General features: G+C 40.3%; 1 protein-coding gene across 1 annotated transcript in view; it reads left to right on the top strand.

Moving 5' to 3' along the window:
• The window catches only part of LOC134543158 (male-specific lethal 3 homolog), a 61,957-nt gene that overhangs the window by 41,072 nt on the left and 2,290 nt on the right, over nt 1-18,595 (top strand). The window lies entirely within an intron of this gene.

Below are 18,595 nucleotides of genomic sequence, written 5' to 3'. Positions count from 1 at the left end.
GTTTCGCCAAAGCTATTTTCAGATGCAAGAAGTACATAGTAAATTTTTTTTTGTGTGCTTTACTGTAAGACCTATCCTACTGTAAATTCATTTCATATCGTTAACTTAATATATACTCCATAATCTTTTATCTTTTCTGCACACATTACTTATTATTTTGTGGATGCGAATTGTAAAACTTCGATTCTTGCAAGGGCCGAACACGGAATGTCAACTTTCTAATGTATTCTATATACATTTTTTAAGTTAGTAATGTATTCTATATATTATATGTGTAACATTTTTGACATGACCACGTCTAATAAATCTATGAACGCCGGCTGAACGCAAGAAAACGTGTCCCGTTACGCACATTGTCCCGTTTCGCTCATATTATATTGCTCTTTGCTAACCTGAACCTCCTAGCATTGCGACCGAGTCCGTGGCGTAATTCTGTTTTCATGCATTTCAATGTAACATTTTCATTGCTCTTTGCTAACCCGTTCCTCCTAGCATTGCTGCAGAGTCCGTGGCGCAAATATATTATTTTTGACAGCATCTTGGTGTTGGGTAAGCCATTTTCCTTCACATCATCCTTGAAACACTCCCATTCGTTTCCTACTTTTCCTATCATCGTCATATTCTTAACAGAATAACACAGATTGGAAGAAGTTAAATTGCAAACATGTGTAAACGTTATAGTTAAAATAATCTCTTCGTTAAAGTCATAAAAATAATTGAATTAATGAGTGCAAATAAAAGTAAATTTATCAATTAAATTGTAGATTACATTTCACTCCTTTGTATCCATACAAAATAGTGATAATTCAATAAAAATGATTCAATTTTATTCATAAAAGTATGCAATCATTTCATCAATGTTTTGTTATGACGTTATCACGTTAAACTATCGTCCGTAAACCGACTTTACAGACAACCAATTTTTTTCCTGTATTCTATTTATATATATGTGTGTGTTTGTGTGTGTGTGTAAACTTTATAATGTATTCTATATATGTACAACGTGTATCTAAAACATACTGACAAATTCTGGCAGAATATTCCTGGCGAAAATACAAGACGAAAACCTGTGTACCATACTTTTCTCGTAAATGGATTCGGAGTTTTGAACCCCCAAAAATAAAATTGTCCTATTCTTGAATAACCTGCACTGCGTCTGATGATTTTGTAGAACGCAAATTGTTCACTACGAAATACGTGGGTTGTAATGAACATCCTTCAATGAATATAACGGCATTTCTGTTTTAGCAAATTTTATCACCTGAAAAGCTAATAAAAATAAAAAATAAACCAGGGCAGGCATTACAAAGCACGTTTGCAAGGTGTAAAGTTTCCTTCCTAAAAAATCATATGCCACAGTTTACTTACTGATGATGTTATTTTCAAGATATAGAAAATTCCATTTTCGGAGGTTCGTAATTCGATTTATGAGTAAAGTGGTTATTAGGCTTTCGTCTTGTATTCTTTCCAGAAACAGCCTGCCGAAGTTTGTACGTATGTTTTAAATACTCGTTGTGTATATATGTCAACGTTATATGTATTATATATATATATAGTGCTCAATAACCAAGAGTAAACTTACTTTGGTTAAGTTGCTGAACCTATGACTAGCCTATGGAAAGAAAACGCTACAAAACATGAACGAAAATAAATCTAAAGTAATACATAATTTTTCACTCAAATAAATTACATGTTTCAATATTAATTTTCGATGGGCTCTTTCGTGGGCATCTTTATTGGAAGGCTGCGGTGTGGCTGTCGCTCATTAGCTGTTATAGTCTCTGTATCATATTTAGATATACTGTAGCTTCAATTACAGAATAGCCACTGAGCGACAGGCAGCAAGCCCTCCCATATCTTAGGCCATGGCCTTCCACCATAGACGCTCTTAACGACACATATAATTTAGTCTAAAATTTGCCTCAATATAGATACACTACTTAAAATATAACAAGACTCGCTGGAAAAGGATTGAAACTAAGGCCAACGCGAATGCGAGTTCAGTAATTGAATTTTCAGAGGTAGTATATACATAGGTGGGTAGTTACAACGACCATGTTCTACGTTACTACGTTATATGAGAAGAGACATAAGTTTCCTTTCTGTAGCGAGAAGTTGGCTGAATTTCAACATAACACAATAATTATATAGTGAACTGTCATTCAATTTCGAAAAACAGATATAACTTCCATTGAGATGAAGTCCATGTTGTCCGAATTTCGACGTTCACTTTTTTAGAAAGTTTCTGGCAGTCCAATAGTTTTCTGGTAAAATAAGATCTTTGCAATCCTGTTTACAGAGACCTTTCTCACAAGCTAAACGTCAAAATTCGGACAATGAAATAGATTATAGTAGTTCTGTTTAAATTATGATTACCAGTTGTGATTGCAATAATAATAATTTATGTGTAATATACTGTAATGCCAGTAACTTTCACTTTTAAGTTCACTTAATTGGTTACGGAGCAAATATTATGTTGATCGATAAAAAAAGGTAATCTTAATTATACACAACATACATTAATAAAAGTTAAATTAAAATTAAAATTAAAGTATGGACATTTGGATTTAATGAAAATATAGAAACTAGTATCTAGGTCCATTGTGGGGGGAAAAAAAAAAGACAAATTCTTGTTTGACTTTTCAATCAAAAATGTAGACTACACGGACTTCATGTTTTTTTTAAACTTCGAAACGAAATCTGGAGAAACAATTAGCAAATGTTCATGTAGAAAATAGTACACTAGCAAACTGATTAGAATAATATTTCCTGGAGTAGTTCAGCTTCAGTTGCCTGAGCCAGTGCCTAGTAATTCGGGTCAGCCAGACAACGCTGACCAGACAGAGCGGAAAACTGTTCCAGCCTATCAGGACATGCCATTGGTAACGTCAAGTGTATTAAAAAAGGTATAAATAAGAAGCTTCGTTCTGAAGTTGTCAGGCAGATGACAATACTAAACTATTAGGTATGTAGTGTAACCTTGTATCTAAAGTTCTATTTTTTTTTTGTTTCGCTTGCAGTAAAATGTAAAATAAACATGAGTGTTAAATTTACTTAGTAATATTTTATGTACCAGAACTGTTGTACGGTTTTTATTTAAACGAAGTGGTGTTGTATCACACAGTAACATCCACGGGCGCCAAAACAGTTAAGCATAAAAACGGCGTTCCTTTAAACGAAAAAAAAAAATGTTCTATCCACTCTGTCTGGTTATGTATGAAACGGGCGTGATGAGTCCAGTGTCGTCTTGTGCTTCTCAGCACATCACAAAGCCGTTGCGTTGGCTGCTAGAGCTGACTCATCCCACCCCTATCAGCCGTCCTTCTTTCTTCTTTGTCTCTCACTTACACCCCCCCCCCCCCCCTCACCCGGGTGACATTCCGTTTTCCTACTAGTTCGCGGGGTATCCACTTGGATACGCTCTACACGCCCGTGACCGAACGCTGCGCTATCCTACGAGGAAAAAATGAACCACTTCAACTGACCGCGCGCGAGAAAATATTATCTCCCACGCGCTCTTAAGGGCGAGGCGCGGGACTTAGTTTGCAACATACCAGTCACGGAAGGTAATTATGATGTAATATGGGGCCTTTTGGAAAGGAAATTCTTGAGTGTTCGGATTACAGCGACCATCCATGTGCAAAAAATATTGCATTTGGCTCAAGTAGACAGTCGCAGTGAGAATGCCCTTAGCAAGTTTGTAGCCTGTGTTGAAGAGAATGTAAATGCCCTGAAGGCATTGGAATTCCCTGTCGAAAAGTGGGACTTCCTCTTATTAAACATTTTGTTAGAGAAGCTTGATTCACCTTTGAAACAGGGGTTTGAAATGTCAAATGAAGAAGACATTCCCTCCTACCGCAGTCTCTTGAAGTTTCTGGACAGGAGAGCAAAGGCAGCAGAGCAAGTCCATCTGTCTTCAGTTAGGAGCATCAGGCCAGTCTTCTCACAAAACACTTCAAGCAACCGGGTTCTTAACATAAATAAGTGGCGACCGATGAATGTGTCTGACTCCAACATACCCTGTTTTAGAAAGACTACACTTGTCTCAACTCAAGACAACCTGAAGTGTGGTGTGCGACGGATTTCATGGATTGCACACCTGCCAGGAATTTCGTTCAAGGTCGGTTGAAGATAGACGGCACTTAGTGCAGGTGCAGATGCTCTGTTATAACTGTCTACGGGGACAACACGTGGCAGCACAGTGTAAGTCTAAGTTTCGCTGCCAACTCTCCCAGGGCAGTCACCATACACTCCTCCACATTGCCACGGGACAGGGGCCTAGGAACTACGCAGCGAGCTCAGATGACGATGGACGGGGTGAGGAAGAAAGTCCAGCAATTACCATGTGTGCATCAAAAGAAATGAGGCCGGTCAATCCACCCACCACAGTGCTGTTAATGATGTCATTGATACACATCAAGGATGGTACAGGTCAATACCAAGTGGTTCGTGCGTTACTAGATAGTGCTTCACAGTCTTCCTTCATCACAGAGGTGTGTGTACAACGGCTGGGACTAAGGCGACATCGTACTAATGTGAGTATTGCTGGGGTTGGCAACACTTTGATCCCGGAAGCCAAGGGATCAGTCATTTGCGAGATTAGATCACACCAATCACCAAAACTTCACATCACCAGCAAGGCATTAATTCTTAAAAGAATAACCAAAGACCTACCATCAACCAAGATTGCCACTGGGAGCTTAGTGCATCTAGATGGCCTGCCGCTGGCAGATCCCCAGTTCTCTGTGCCCAGTGCCATAGACATGCTGCTTTCTGCGGAGGTAGTGGCAGAAGTAATGACAGGTACTAAGATTCACGGAGTGCCTCATGCCTTCCAAACCCTATTCGGATGGGTACTGGCAGGTAATGCACCATGTGAAAAGTTCACTCAGCCGGCATCAGCATCATTACTGGTACGCACTGACATGTCCCTAGACCTCGCTCTTCAACGGTTCTGGGAGGTTGAAAATCTCACATCCAGAGAAAATCAGATCTGTGAACAGCACTTCCAGGAGACTCACAGGCGTGACAACCAAGGCAGGTATGTGTTGAGGCTTCTGTCTGCACGTTCAGCGGACATGTTGGGTGAGTCATTCACAACTGCCCTCAAGCGATTGCAGGGGATAGAGCGTAAATTATGTCGATCCCCACAGTTGCTTCAGCAATACTAGCAATTCATGGAGGAGTACGAAAGCCTGGGCCATATGTCAAAGATTGGGACATTGACACAGGATGCCGACAGCAAGGTGTCTGTATCATTAAGGGCGGATGCGCGTAACCGACCACTGTACATTATACTACATCATGCTGTGGTCAAAGAAGATAGTTTAACGAGTAAGGTACGCATAGTATTTGATGCATCGTCGGAGACGACCAATGGACCCTCCTTGAACAAGTTGCTGTTGTCTGGTCCTAAATTGCACAAGGAGGTTGCTGACATTGTGCTGAACTTCCGAACATCAGCAATTGCTCCTGAGGATAGGCAGTTCCAGTGTATTTTGTGGCAAAATTCGGTTAGTGACTCAATACATATATTTGAGCTGAACACAGTAACGTATGGACTATCATCTTCACCCTTCCAAGCTCTCCGAACCATGCAGCAGTTGGCAACAAACGAAGGCGCTAACTATCCTTTAGCTGCTCACACTCTGTTACATGATGTGTTTGTTGATGATATTGTGACCGGAGCCGATACTGTAGGTGATGCACAGGAATTGAAAACTCAGCTAGTGGCGCTACTTGGAGCAGGTGGCTTCCAACTTCACAAATGGTGCTCCAATAATGAAAATGTAGTCGGCACCCATGACACTGCCCAGGCTGATATGAAATTCGACAGTACGGAGTCGGTGAAGGTGTTAGGAATACATTGGACTCCATCAAAGGATGAGTTTTGCTACAAGGTAAAGGTACCCACTGTACCTAATACCAAACGTGGTATTCTGTCCTTCATAGCTCGATTGTATGACCCATGTGGCTGGTTGGCCCCCGTGATTACAGCCAGTAAAATTCTGCTGAAAGTGTTGTGGACTAAGGGTCTTGGTTGGGATGACCAAGTTGACGAAGACGTCTTGTCTGAATGGGAGCGCTTTACAGCAGCGTTACCATTGTTGTCTCGGGTACGAATACCCCGATATATTCCATTGCAAGAATTGGACGTTCAGTTTCACGGGTTCTGTGACGCAAGTGAGAAGGCCTATGCTGCAGTCATGTATGTTAGGTGTGTGACAAGGAGCGGTGAAGTTACTGTGCGCCTGCTAATGGCAAAGTCAAGGGTCGCTCCCCTAAAAACATTGTCCATTCCAAAACTTGAGCTCTGTGCTGCACACTTGTTGAGTAAGCTATGCTTACATGTTTTGGCACTTTTCCAGCCCAAGGTCAAGACTCCAGTGTTGTCCTAGCTTGGTTAAGAATGTCTCCACACACGCTGCAGACATTTGTAGCCAATAGAGTGGCCGAAATTCAGATTGTGGTGCCGCCAAGTGCCTGGAAGCATGTTCCCTCGGAATGCAACCCAGCTGATGCAGCTTCTCGTGGATGCTTGCCAGTTCAACTGCTGGACCAGTCTTGCTGGTTCGGCGGTCCTGAATGGCTGTTGCAAAAGGAAGAACATTGGCCATCACAGGCGATGAAACACCACGGGAGCATTCCTGAACTGAAACCACCCTCAGTTGCAATATTGGTTGCTCAGCATGAAGAGAAGCGGTCAGAGGACCCTCTAGGTCTTATCCAGAATGCATCTTCATTGAGTAAACTTAAGGCTGTGACAGCATGGGTCCTGCGTGCGAAAGCAGGATTCCAGAAACAACAGTACTTACAGGACACCATTTTAACCTTCAAGTAAAGGGAGGCCGCTTTAACTTACCTGATCAAAATGACCCAATTATATTTCTTTAAGGATGCCATCACTGCCATCAAGAAAGGGGAAACATGTAGCAAGAATATTCAGGCATTGGCACCCTTCATTGACTTACAGGGAGTCGTCAGGGTGGGCAGCAGGTTACAACATGCCTCTATTCCTGAGAGGACGAAGCTTCCTATTCTGTTAACGGCGCAAAGCAAACTTTCAGAGTTAATTGTGATTCACTTTGATGTTGGCCACCTCCATGCGGGCCGACAGACGACTTTGTGTCTGACACGGCGTCAATACTGGATAGTCTCTGGAAGAAGTCTAGTTCGCAAGCTGCTTCACAAGTGTATGAATTGTTTCAAGGTGAGAGCTACGGCATTGAAACCACTCATGGGCGCACTACCAGTCGCAAGACTTACTCAAGTCAGAGCGTTTCACTCTGTAGGAGTTGATTTTGCAGGACCATTTCTCACTACCCCAGTCAGAACACGAATAAGAGTGACGTATAAGACCTACATGTGTTTGTCTGTATGGCCAAGGCAGTACATTTTGAAATGGTGACTGATCTTTCTGCAGACGCATTCTTAGCAGCCTTGAAATGGTTTTTCTCACTCCGAGGAACTCCCACGGAAATCTACTGTGACAGTGGTACTAACTTTGTGGGTGTCAGTAACCACTTGACTCTGTGGTCAGGCGAGCCTCGACAGCACATTCTGTGTGAAGCAGCTCAACGAGGTATCAAATTGCACTTCAACCCCCTCGCAAGCCCTCACTTTGGGGGCCTCTGGGAGGTGGCTGTTAAAATAGCAAAACAACACATAAAGCGAGTAGTGGGGAACCTGCTTCTTACCCTAGAGGAATTTGTCACTGCTAGCACAAATATCAGCGGTGATGAACTCTCGGCCACTGTGTGCGCTGTCAACAGACCCTGAAGAGTATGATGTACTCACTCCAGGTCATTTTCTGGTTGGCGAGCCAATGACTGCTGTGCCAGACCACGATTTGATGAATCTTTCCCTAAATAAGTTGGACAGATGGCAACTTGTTACCCGCTTGCAACAGACAATGTGGAAACGGTGGAGTGTGGAGTACCTCCACACCCTTCAACAACGTGCTAAATGGACCACCCCAACACCTAACGTACAACTAGACCAGCTGGTTTTGGTCCAAGAACCCAATCTTCCTCCACTTAGATGGAAGACTGCGAGAGTCACAGCTCTCCATCCAGGCCAAGATGGGATAGTGTGTGTTGTCACACTGAAGACTCCTCATAGGACATTTGTGAGACCAGTGGCTAAGGTGAACTAACCATACTAGTTCTTGGCTAGTTCACATTCTTGTTAGGGATGCCGTAGAGTGGAGTAGTTTTTTTTGTTTAGATGTTTACCTGGTGATTATAAAAATACTTATTTTCGGTGGGCGGAATGTTGAGGGTTGCTGTGTACTTTTTTAATTGTGCGACTTGGTGCCTTCTTGCACCACCCGTTGGACCTTGGGACAGTGCTGCGATCTTCGGACTAAACGGACAGTTACGCATCATCTTGGCGTCTGTTTGGATGTTGATGTATGTGCTCGAACGCTCTGCTTTGCCGATCAGTTCCAATCAACTCTTGTGCATGTAACTATGAATCTCAACTCGGAAGATTTCTGGTCTTCATTATACATATAATTTTTTGATACTGCATGTTTTGTAATGTATATTTTTACATGTAATTTTTGTTGATATGAAAACATATGTACACTAATGATATTTAAATATTTAAATTAGGATTTTTGTTTTAAAATGCTAAAATCAAGCCTTTTGAACGTGGTGCATTTTTATTGTTCGTGGTGTGATAATACTAATTATCTCAGAACACTGAAACTTTAGTTTAACTATTTTTCAGTGTTTATTTATATGTCTTTCAAGTGTAATTATCTTTAGGGTTTATTTATTTCTCTATGTTTAATGTTATGCAAAGATATGTGACTAAGAGAAGGTGATTTTGTCTATGGATCGGCGGATCTTTTTAAAAATGGAAATGAGTGTGGATTGTTAAGGATGGAAGTTGGAGAGAATAAAATGAAGAAGGAAGTTTTAGTGGCTGGTATCAGCTATATTCTCAGCTGATAGTTCACTGAATAAGTGAACTGTTGTGCCCCTGAGTCAGGGCGAATGCTATGGTAATATTTAATTACCGGGGCTACTTTTATCTGCTGAAATATAAGGTACCAAAAGTCTAATGTATTCAGTACTGAAGTTTTGTGTTCGGTGAGCCCCCCCTATTAACTGTTTCGGCATAGTAATTTTATTTCTCTGGTTTTCATTATGGCACAACATAATTATTTTGAATTACGCCTAGTGGTCCCGATTTAAAGACTCTTGTGTACTCCGAAGTAACTGAGTTAGCTAATTTTTTTATTCACTTTAAATACTATTATTTATCACAAATGAACTTTTGATTTTGGTTGTGCCCAACATAACTTTATAGATAAATTATATTTTATGTGATTTCTAATGAGTCATGGATAAGCAACCTAGTTTCTCAGTGTCGAAATAGGTAACTTTGGGCATAAGCCGCAATGGAAAATTACTTATAGCATAGTAAACATTTATGATTAATATAGTAATGTTAAAGTGTGGCGCCCATATAAACTTAATATAGTAACTATAATTCATATCATATAAGTAAATACAATTATAGAGTGACAACTCAAGGGGTTTCATTTTGCTTCGAAACACATAAGAGGTTACCCTATAATATTAGTATAAATTACAGAGTGGCGCCCAACGTGGGGCCCGATATTTTGTCAAGTAATTTTTGTTGAGTATAATCATGAATACCAGAGGGAGGTGCCATAACCGAGGCAATACCGGATCTAGGGACAGCAGCATGTCCGAGGACAGAGAGACAATTCCTATTCTGGTAACACAAGAGATAGAGGGAAACGAATCTAATCAGCCCACGGAACACTTGGAAACTATCTCAGTTTTAGTCCCTACTCCTAGTGGCAATATTGACTTAAATAACTTGCTCCAGGGACTCATGGACAGGTTAGATGCCAACGCTGCTGAAATAAATGCCAGGTTAGATGCCAACGCTGCTGAAATGAATGCCAAATTAGACTCTAACACTACCAGGTTAGATGCCAACGCTGCTGAATTGAATGCCAAATTAGACTCTAACACTGCCAAATTAGACTCTAATACTGCCAGGTTAGATGTCAACGCTGCTGAAACCAGTGCCAGGCTAGATTCCTATACTGCACAACTGACTGGCATACAGCAAAGTATCCTCAGCTTCGAGAGTAACCTCAAGTTAGAGCTGCAGGAAGTTAGGGAGTCAGTATCAGTTGTAACCAACCGGATAACAACACTAGAGTTTAACACTGATCAGAAATTAGCCCAGCTTCAGAGTCAATGCCAAGACACCACACAGAAGATACAGGAGGAGTTAGGCAGTGTGTCAGAACGCTTAGAACAAGTGGCCCAACAGGCTGCACAAAACCTCTGCAGTTTGGACAACACTAGTCAACAGGTGCACGAACAAATGGCACAAATTTCACACAAAACGGACGAACTAGGACACCAACTAGAACAGCGAGTAGGTAATCTGGAAAATCGCATGCTTACCCTCAGGTTGGACAACCTGATGGATAGACCCATCACTACCGCAGTTACGCCCATAGCTATCCCTAGTAACGTGCCAGAGACTGCTTCACCAGTTACTACACCACATGCAGCACATTCTAGCCTTTCTCCTGCACTTGACCAAGTGGCCATTATGCACCACCCGGCCAGACAGTGGTCAGAGGCCATGCCTCGTTTCGCAGGTGGGGAAAATGAAAACCCCATGCGGTTTTTAAAAAAATTTGAGGAGTATTCAGCCATGTTTAAGCTGAATGACGAGGAGAAATTAAAATGCCTGAATACTGCCCTCCGCGAACATGCGTATTACTGGTGGGAAGTAATACAAACTTCGACCCACACATACGCAGATTTCCAAACTCAATTCAAGCAGAAGTTCTGGAGTGTGCGAGTACAGGGCCACTTAAGAGCCAGGCTGCATGGGGAAAAATTCGACTATAAAAAACATAAGTCTCTGGAAGCCTATCTCTCGAGCATGTTCGAACGTACCAGATATTTAGACCTACCAATGAATGACGAGGAATTTATTTCCATGTTTCTTGGACAACTACCCTACAAGTACCAGTTACAGCTAACTGGTAGGAATTTTTCGAATATTACCGAGTTTAGAGAACAGTTACTGGCATTCGCCAGGCTAGAGCAGCAGGGGCGGATTAATACCACTGAACCAGAAAAGGCACAAGCTCAGAAATCTCCTCCGCTTTACCAACAGTGGCAGCGCGGCGGGGAACAGCCCAAAATACGAGTCAACACCGCCAAATGGAAGTTTCACCACACCGGTAAATGGAACAACCGGCAGAATCGAATACATAACTCGAACTTCTGGAGCGGGAAATGGAGTCATCCCGGTGGTGACGAGTACGAGCCGAGCCACCATGAACAACCCCGTAACAAGAGGTCGCAACACGAAGAACAACGGCTTCCCAGGTACGAGTACCCAGAGCGACCAAGATCACCACGTCAAGGGTACCACGACCGATTGCCAAGATCACCGGAGCAGCAGCAACAGCTAGTGTCCCTCCCAGTGGAGCTGAAACCGTCCAGTCAGCGAACACCACGACGAGTTTCCCCACTCACAACTTCCCCTCGTCCACGTCAAAGTACCAACAAGGATACTTTGCGCGGCAATCACCAATCCCTCCCAACAGCAGCCAGATGCAGCAACAGCAGCAGGCCAGCTCATCATCAAACGCCGCCTTGGCTAGCACAGCCAATGTGACGGCGTTAAACTAGCAAGGATTAGTGGTGATACGCCCCGATCATTAGTCCAGGGACCAGACATGGGGGTAAATGATTACCAACAGTTAATCCTGTGGAGCGGCAGACCGGCGTTACCCCTCATGAGGCCATATGCCTGGTTCGGTCGGAGGCGATACCCAACCAATATTTACCCATCTGCGACGAGAATCCGGATCAGGATAAACTTCCTAGCAGGGAAGAAATTGAGGATTTAATTAGAGCAAAGCTACACCTAGAAGCCAGGAATAGACAGAAGCGGAAAACCAGGCGCAAGCTACACCGTTTTAAGGTCGGTGACCTTGTGCTGTTAAGAACTGCACCAACAAGCAACAAGTGGGCGAATGTAACGAAGAAGTTATTCCTACTCTACAGTGGACCCTACGAGATTCTCCAGGTACATCGGGAGAACTGTTACACCTTAAAGGAAGTGTCAACAGGTATCAATGCGGGAAACTACAACATTAATCATTTAAGGGCCTACCACGCACCAGCGGTGCAAAATATGTAAGATCAGAGTATACAAAATAGTTAGCTATATGTATACTGTACTGTTATTGTGCCTCGAATTATTAATAGGATTTGTGTGTAACTGTGAATTTATACCGGAAGGTTATGGTGTTAGTCAGCTGAGTTATATTTTTTTTTTGTGTGAACTCAGTTGATTTCGGCTAGGTGAAGCATAGTCTTCCTAGCATTTATGCGGTTCCGTACGAGAGTAAATGCTCTTGTCCTTAGGCAGAGACCTAGAGGATGTACTGTGAACCTGGTGTACTGTATGTACATGTTTATTGGCAGCACCTAATAGTTCGGTTCACACACACGAATTAAGTAATTTTAATGTACACTGTCAGTACAGGCTGTATATTGGTGCTAATGTATACCTAGGCAATGTTCTGTTGTAAACACAGACACCCTGACACACTGTGTGTAAACAAACAAGAAAGCACTGTAGAAATATAAAATAATGGCTTACCTTGTTATGATCCATGCTACAGTTTTTTTTTACCTACCTATTTCCTAGGCATTCCTCATTTCTAACACTTTTCAATCAGTAGTAAATCATGCTGACTAGGATTGTAATCCCACAGGATTACCCTATCTAAGTGGATATTTACTTCATCCACAACTTCCTAGATATCACACCTGAAGAAAGAATTAGCTATATAGCTGGCTAGAGAGATCACCTTCACTTCTCTTTAGATTAATTTTGACAAGAAAGAAAAATGCACATTAATCATTGAATTTCACTTGTTTACATCATACAGATAGCACTCAGTTTGGTAATTCACTGTCTATTTCTTGATGTGAAAAGATTCTTCAGTGATGAGTGTAGAATGTTATTATTTGTTAATTGACAAAATATTATTAAATATCTGTGAGGTAATTAATAACAATGCTAAAAAGCTAGTGATGTGAAAATGTGATTTAATGTTGTTTTATGGGAGACCAAATGAAACAATTATGATTATTAAATATAATCAGAAATAACTGTAAAATATTAGAATATGTGCATATCAATGTTAATGGCCAGGAATGTGCTATTCCTATATACCAGCAAGTCATTTATGAAGTTCTAGTAATCACTGTAAATATTTATTTAATATGTGCATATCAATGTTTTTGTGTTTGAAGTTTAATTATGTGTTCCTGCACTGAAGTTTAGTTAATGTTTCTAAGAACAAGTTGATTGTAAATATAATATATATATCATAATGAAACAAATGTTTATTGTTATAGGCAGAATTCCAGGAAATGTTATTATTTCTGCCACAAAATTAATGTACTAACATAATAATGTTTAATAATGAAGTTTAACAAACAACTATTTCAACTGATGGTATGATACCAATTGTAATAAATCAAAGCTTTCTTTGGCTGGGTTAAAAATAATTATTTTCAGCCAAAATAACTAAATGGCATTTGTGTAAATAGTTATCGATTGTTGTAGACAAGTAAAAATTATCACATTTATGTACACAGCCTTTCATCATGAACATGGAAAAAAATACCCAGTCTCAACAATAGTCCACATCTGATTTCCACTATATTATGTAGTTGTGTTATTATGTTAATGAATTATGCTTATTTTATTTAATATTTTTGGTTAATATGAGTTGTGTCAAATTATGTGTGTTTAATTTAAGATTTTAAATTTTTATTAAGTAGGCCTATTTTAAACCAAGGTTGCTTACCCATTATTTAAGGTTAGTTAGGGTAGCAAGTAAAGAAGAATTTTTACGTTCCGGTGTCTGCAGCGAATGGAGAATAAACTGTACGAGGTAGTTCACTTGGACGCTTAAAGTTAAAAAGCGCGGGTGCATTTAGAGGCTAATATATAACAGTTTAATGAGTGTTTATAGTGTACACGAGTGCGCGGACGAACTACGGACCGAGATGAATTCTTCTTGATCCTCGTCTACTGCATGGGGTAGTAGCATCAGCAGTGACAGCGTCCACCACGTCTGTCAGGCTTTGGGCATGACGTCCCACCGCAGGCCTGGGGTGGAGCGGCCGAGAGGTATATCCAGGCATGGGTTGTCTGGAATGGCTGCCACAGTCCTCGCTAGCCTGGATCACGATGTCAATGTGGTGACATCAGTGGTTGTCATTGACTTGGACGGCGTCCCGGTCAACAGCGTCCAGCGACGGCGTGTATCTGCACATTGAGCGGTATTGCTTAGTACCCGCCACACAACACTTGTTGATAGCAGCCTCGTAATTCCCTGTAGAATCAACTCCTACCTTGTAACCAGCGGCAGAACGAGTTTTCTTCTTTGTTCCCGAGACCTTCAGCGAGGTAATAGACACCTCGATCCACGACGCCGAGTGTTTGTTTACCAGACACTTGTTGATAGCCGCTGCCTGCTCCCAGGATGAAGAAATATGGTGTGAGCCGTTACGATTCTCAACTGTCACGAAACTCAGTGTTACCAACTTTTGGCAAATGTCAAGTTTCAGTGTTTGAATTTGAAATTATGGTACGACCTAAATTAAACCAAATTTAAGGTAATTTTGGTGTGCATTAAGGCCGAGAGCGGCATCTGTGATAATACTAATTATCTCAGAACACTGAAACTTTAGTTTAACTATTTTTCAGTGTTTATTTATATGTCTTTCAAGTGTAATTATCTTTAGGGTTTATTTATTTCTCTATGTTTAATGTTGTGCAAAGATATGTGACTAAGAGAAGGTGATTTTGTCTATGGATCGGCGGATCTTTTTAAAAATGGAAATGAGTGTGGATTGTTAAGGATGGAAGTTGGAGAGAATAAAATGAAGAAGGAAGTTTTAGTGGCTGGTATCAGCTATATTCTCAGCTGATAGTTCACTGAATAAGTGAACTGTTGTGCCCCTGAGCCAGGGCGAATGCTATGGTAAAATTTAATTACCGGGGCTACTTTTATCTGCTGAAATATAAGGTACCAAAAGTCTAATGTATTCAGTACTGAAGTTTTGTGTTCGGTGAGCCCCCCCTATTAACTGTTTCGGCATAGTAATTTTATTTCTCTGGTTTTCATTATGGCACAACATAATTATTTTGAATTACGCATAGTGGTCCCGATTTAAAGACTCTTGTGTACTCCGAAGTAACTGAGTTAGCTAATTTTTTTATTCACTTTAAATACTATTATTTATCACAAATGAACTTTTGATTTTGGTTGTGCCCAACATAACTTTATAGATAAATTATATTTTATGTGATTTCTAATGAGTCATGGATAAGCAACCTAGTTTCTCAGTGTCGAAATAGGTAACTTTGGGCATAAGCCGCAATGGAAAATTACTTATAGCATAGTAAACATTTATGATTAATATAGTAATGTTAAAGTGTGGCGCCCATATAAACTTAATATAGTAACTATAATTCATATCATATAAGTAAATACAATTATAGAGTGACAACTCAAGGGGTTTCATTTTTCTTCGAAACACATAATATTAGTATAAATTACAGTGGACATGTAAACTGTAACACTAATATTTTAATAATGCCTTCAGCACATAATTTTATTTGTTTTAGGATTAGAGCAAGGGAAAAGAAAATAGTTATAAGCCTTTTTTAAAATTAAAAATTAATGAAAATTTATTTGAACTGCGTTAACATTGAGAGGTAATTGGTAGGGACATGCAAATTTCGCATTTACGATAAAACAAATTTTTACGCGAAATTCGTAAGTTTAACACGAATAACCTTGTAATGTTGCAGAACCCTGCCCTCCTAATTAAATAATTTTTCTTTTAAACTATTTTCATGAATGTAAATATTTCTTATAAAGTCTTTCTAATGATATTTTACCGTTTGTTATATATTTTAGGGTTGATATTTTTTACTTGCTATGTTTTTAAGAAGATATTTTGTATTTTATTAGACGTTTTAAATCACTACTATTTTTTATGTAATTATTCACAAATGAGCCGCTGTACTATTTTACCTGTTTAGGCCTACTTCTTCAGGTTATTTCTAAATGATTTTTATTTTTGTAAAGTAATTCGTATTATGATTATTGTTCTTAATGTGCATTAACGTGTTGGATGATTATAGAACACGGTACTGTGTCTGGGCTGGTGTTATGGTTAGAAAGAGAGGCATGAGAGGCCTGTAAGTGTCAGTGAGAAAGGAACAGTGCTTCCCCGCCAACCGAGATAAAGACGGTAATTCCCCCCCTGCATGGGAACTGAGTGATAACTGCTCTCTCACGGTGTGGGAGAGAGAACGAAAATGGGAGTCCCCGATTTCGATGTGAAATTGAAAAGAGACTGATCAGGGGAAGCCCAGAGTTCTGTGTGTAAAAGGTTTTTTCATGTATTGTAACTTGTTCTGTGATTGGCTTGTATCTGTAAGAGTGAATGAAGCGTGTGTGTGATTGGTCGGTGAGGTCATGTGACGTCTACTCCCTGCGTGGAGGAGACGAGTTCATGAGATCACCAGTTGTCTGCCGACTGCTGCACCAGTAGGTCGCGTTCGGTGGCTTCTCGCTAAATTATGATGTAATTTGCTAATGGATAATTTCACGTTGGTGGTCAGAGCCAGGCCGAATATTAAGTCAACCTAATTTGTTTTATTTTCTTTCGGACAATAATTAGAAATTGCGGCCACCTTCGTCGGCATTTGGCTCGGGGCGAAATTTGGTTTCGCTGGGTGCGGCCATGTTTGAGGCCGCACTGACTTCATGTGTTTGCAGCAAAACATTAATGAAGGACTTAATCTACGCTATTATTTTTCGGTAATTTCTAATCATGCGAGCTACCAGCAGTTTTTCGACGGGCAGATGTATGAATGAAACGAGTGAATGAACCATTGGAAGTGTTTGGATTCGTCGGGGCATTCCGGTAAAAAAAAAAAAAAAAAAAAAAAAAAAAAAACAATCGGCGTTCAACATCTGTTTATTTTTGTATATAACGAACCGTTATAACCTCACTTTTACATCATTTCTGATATCGCGAATTTTTTTGCGAAATACGTTTGTTTACCATGAATAACCACACTTTCCCGCCATTTGGTAACTTAAAAAAAGTAAATAAATAGCCGTTGTCACCACTGATAACACCATCAACGTAAAGACTACACTTGCCAATGTTTACGTTTCATTATTTATTTGATACAACGCGTTCTTGGCGAACTGCACTCTTGCACTAAACGCTCATGTCTCGAAGGCACGTTTACAGAGTCAAAATGTATTGTACGGCCATTTTGTTGGATATTTTGTGCGTTTCAGCGCTTGTGTCGCGAAGCAAATTATAAATTACGCACAACTGTTCATCTTGCATGTACTATGGACTGTGCAAACTGTTTTAATTTTGTTCTCTTACAGTAAACAAACTTAACAATTACGTTTTATGTTTAAGAATGATAATTTTTGTTTAAAAATGTTGTATACAGTGCAACTATTTTATAAAAACTGTAGTTTGTGATAGAAAAGTCTTTATATTTCTCAGCATAGGTTTGAAAGTGTAAAATATACCGAAACCTCAAGCAATCACCAAACTTCGTGAGCGCGAATTTCGTGATAGTGGATTATATGCGAGGGTAAATACGTAGTTGGGCGATATGTGTTAAAAATTTTTTTTTTAAATCCGAAAATACTTTAATAACGAGGCTAGAAGACTGGAGCTAGCCAAACGCTCATATTTTGCATAGTGAGCTTACCAAGGTGCAGCGCAACTTTGGAAACATGGAGTGCATTTTTTTGACGAAACAAAACAAGTTTTGGACCACATGAACACCACGAAAGCAGCTGTTGTGAAAATAAGCGTAGTGCAAGTGTCTACAAAATCTCTGGTGAAGCTTACCAGCTTGATGGCTACAGATCAAAGCAGACTTGACTTTGAAACACTGACTGTCTTTAATCCAAAAAATATTTTGATTACGGACATGAGCCCTATTTTGCTTGCTAAGTTGTGTAAAGTTTCTACTCTGAAAGAAATGGACCGCCAGGAGCTGATCACCGGTTTTGGAGAGTTAAAACAGATAGTTGAGAAACAAATGAAGGAATGCAGTGTGGATGTAGTGAAGGCACTTCGGCTGTGTTCCAAATAGGTAAACATGCGTGCTCACGTACTCGCTCTCGGAAGTGACGTCACGAGAGTGTTGTTCCATGTAGTCGAGTGCGAGCACGAGAACGAGTGCGCATATCGAGTGCGTTTGAATGCATGCTCGTTGCGTACTCTCGTAACTATTGTTTGTTTACGTTTACGTCTGGACTATTGATCTAAAACAATGGCAAATGAACAATGCACGTTTCATTGTAAGTACCTGTTCGTAATTAAACAACACGCGATGTCTTCATGTGATCTGTAAGACGTGGAACAAATATGCAACAATGATTAACATGTATGATACCGGTAATAGCACGGAAATTGACACGGAGGTACAGGTTAGG

Source organism: Bacillus rossius (assembly GCF_032445375.1).
Source record: "Bacillus rossius redtenbacheri isolate Brsri chromosome 9 unlocalized genomic scaffold, Brsri_v3 Brsri_v3_scf9_2, whole genome shotgun sequence".
NCBI classification, from domain to species: domain Eukaryota; kingdom Metazoa; phylum Arthropoda; class Insecta; order Phasmatodea; family Bacillidae; genus Bacillus; species Bacillus rossius.
This window is presented reverse-complemented; position numbering and strand designations above follow the sequence as displayed.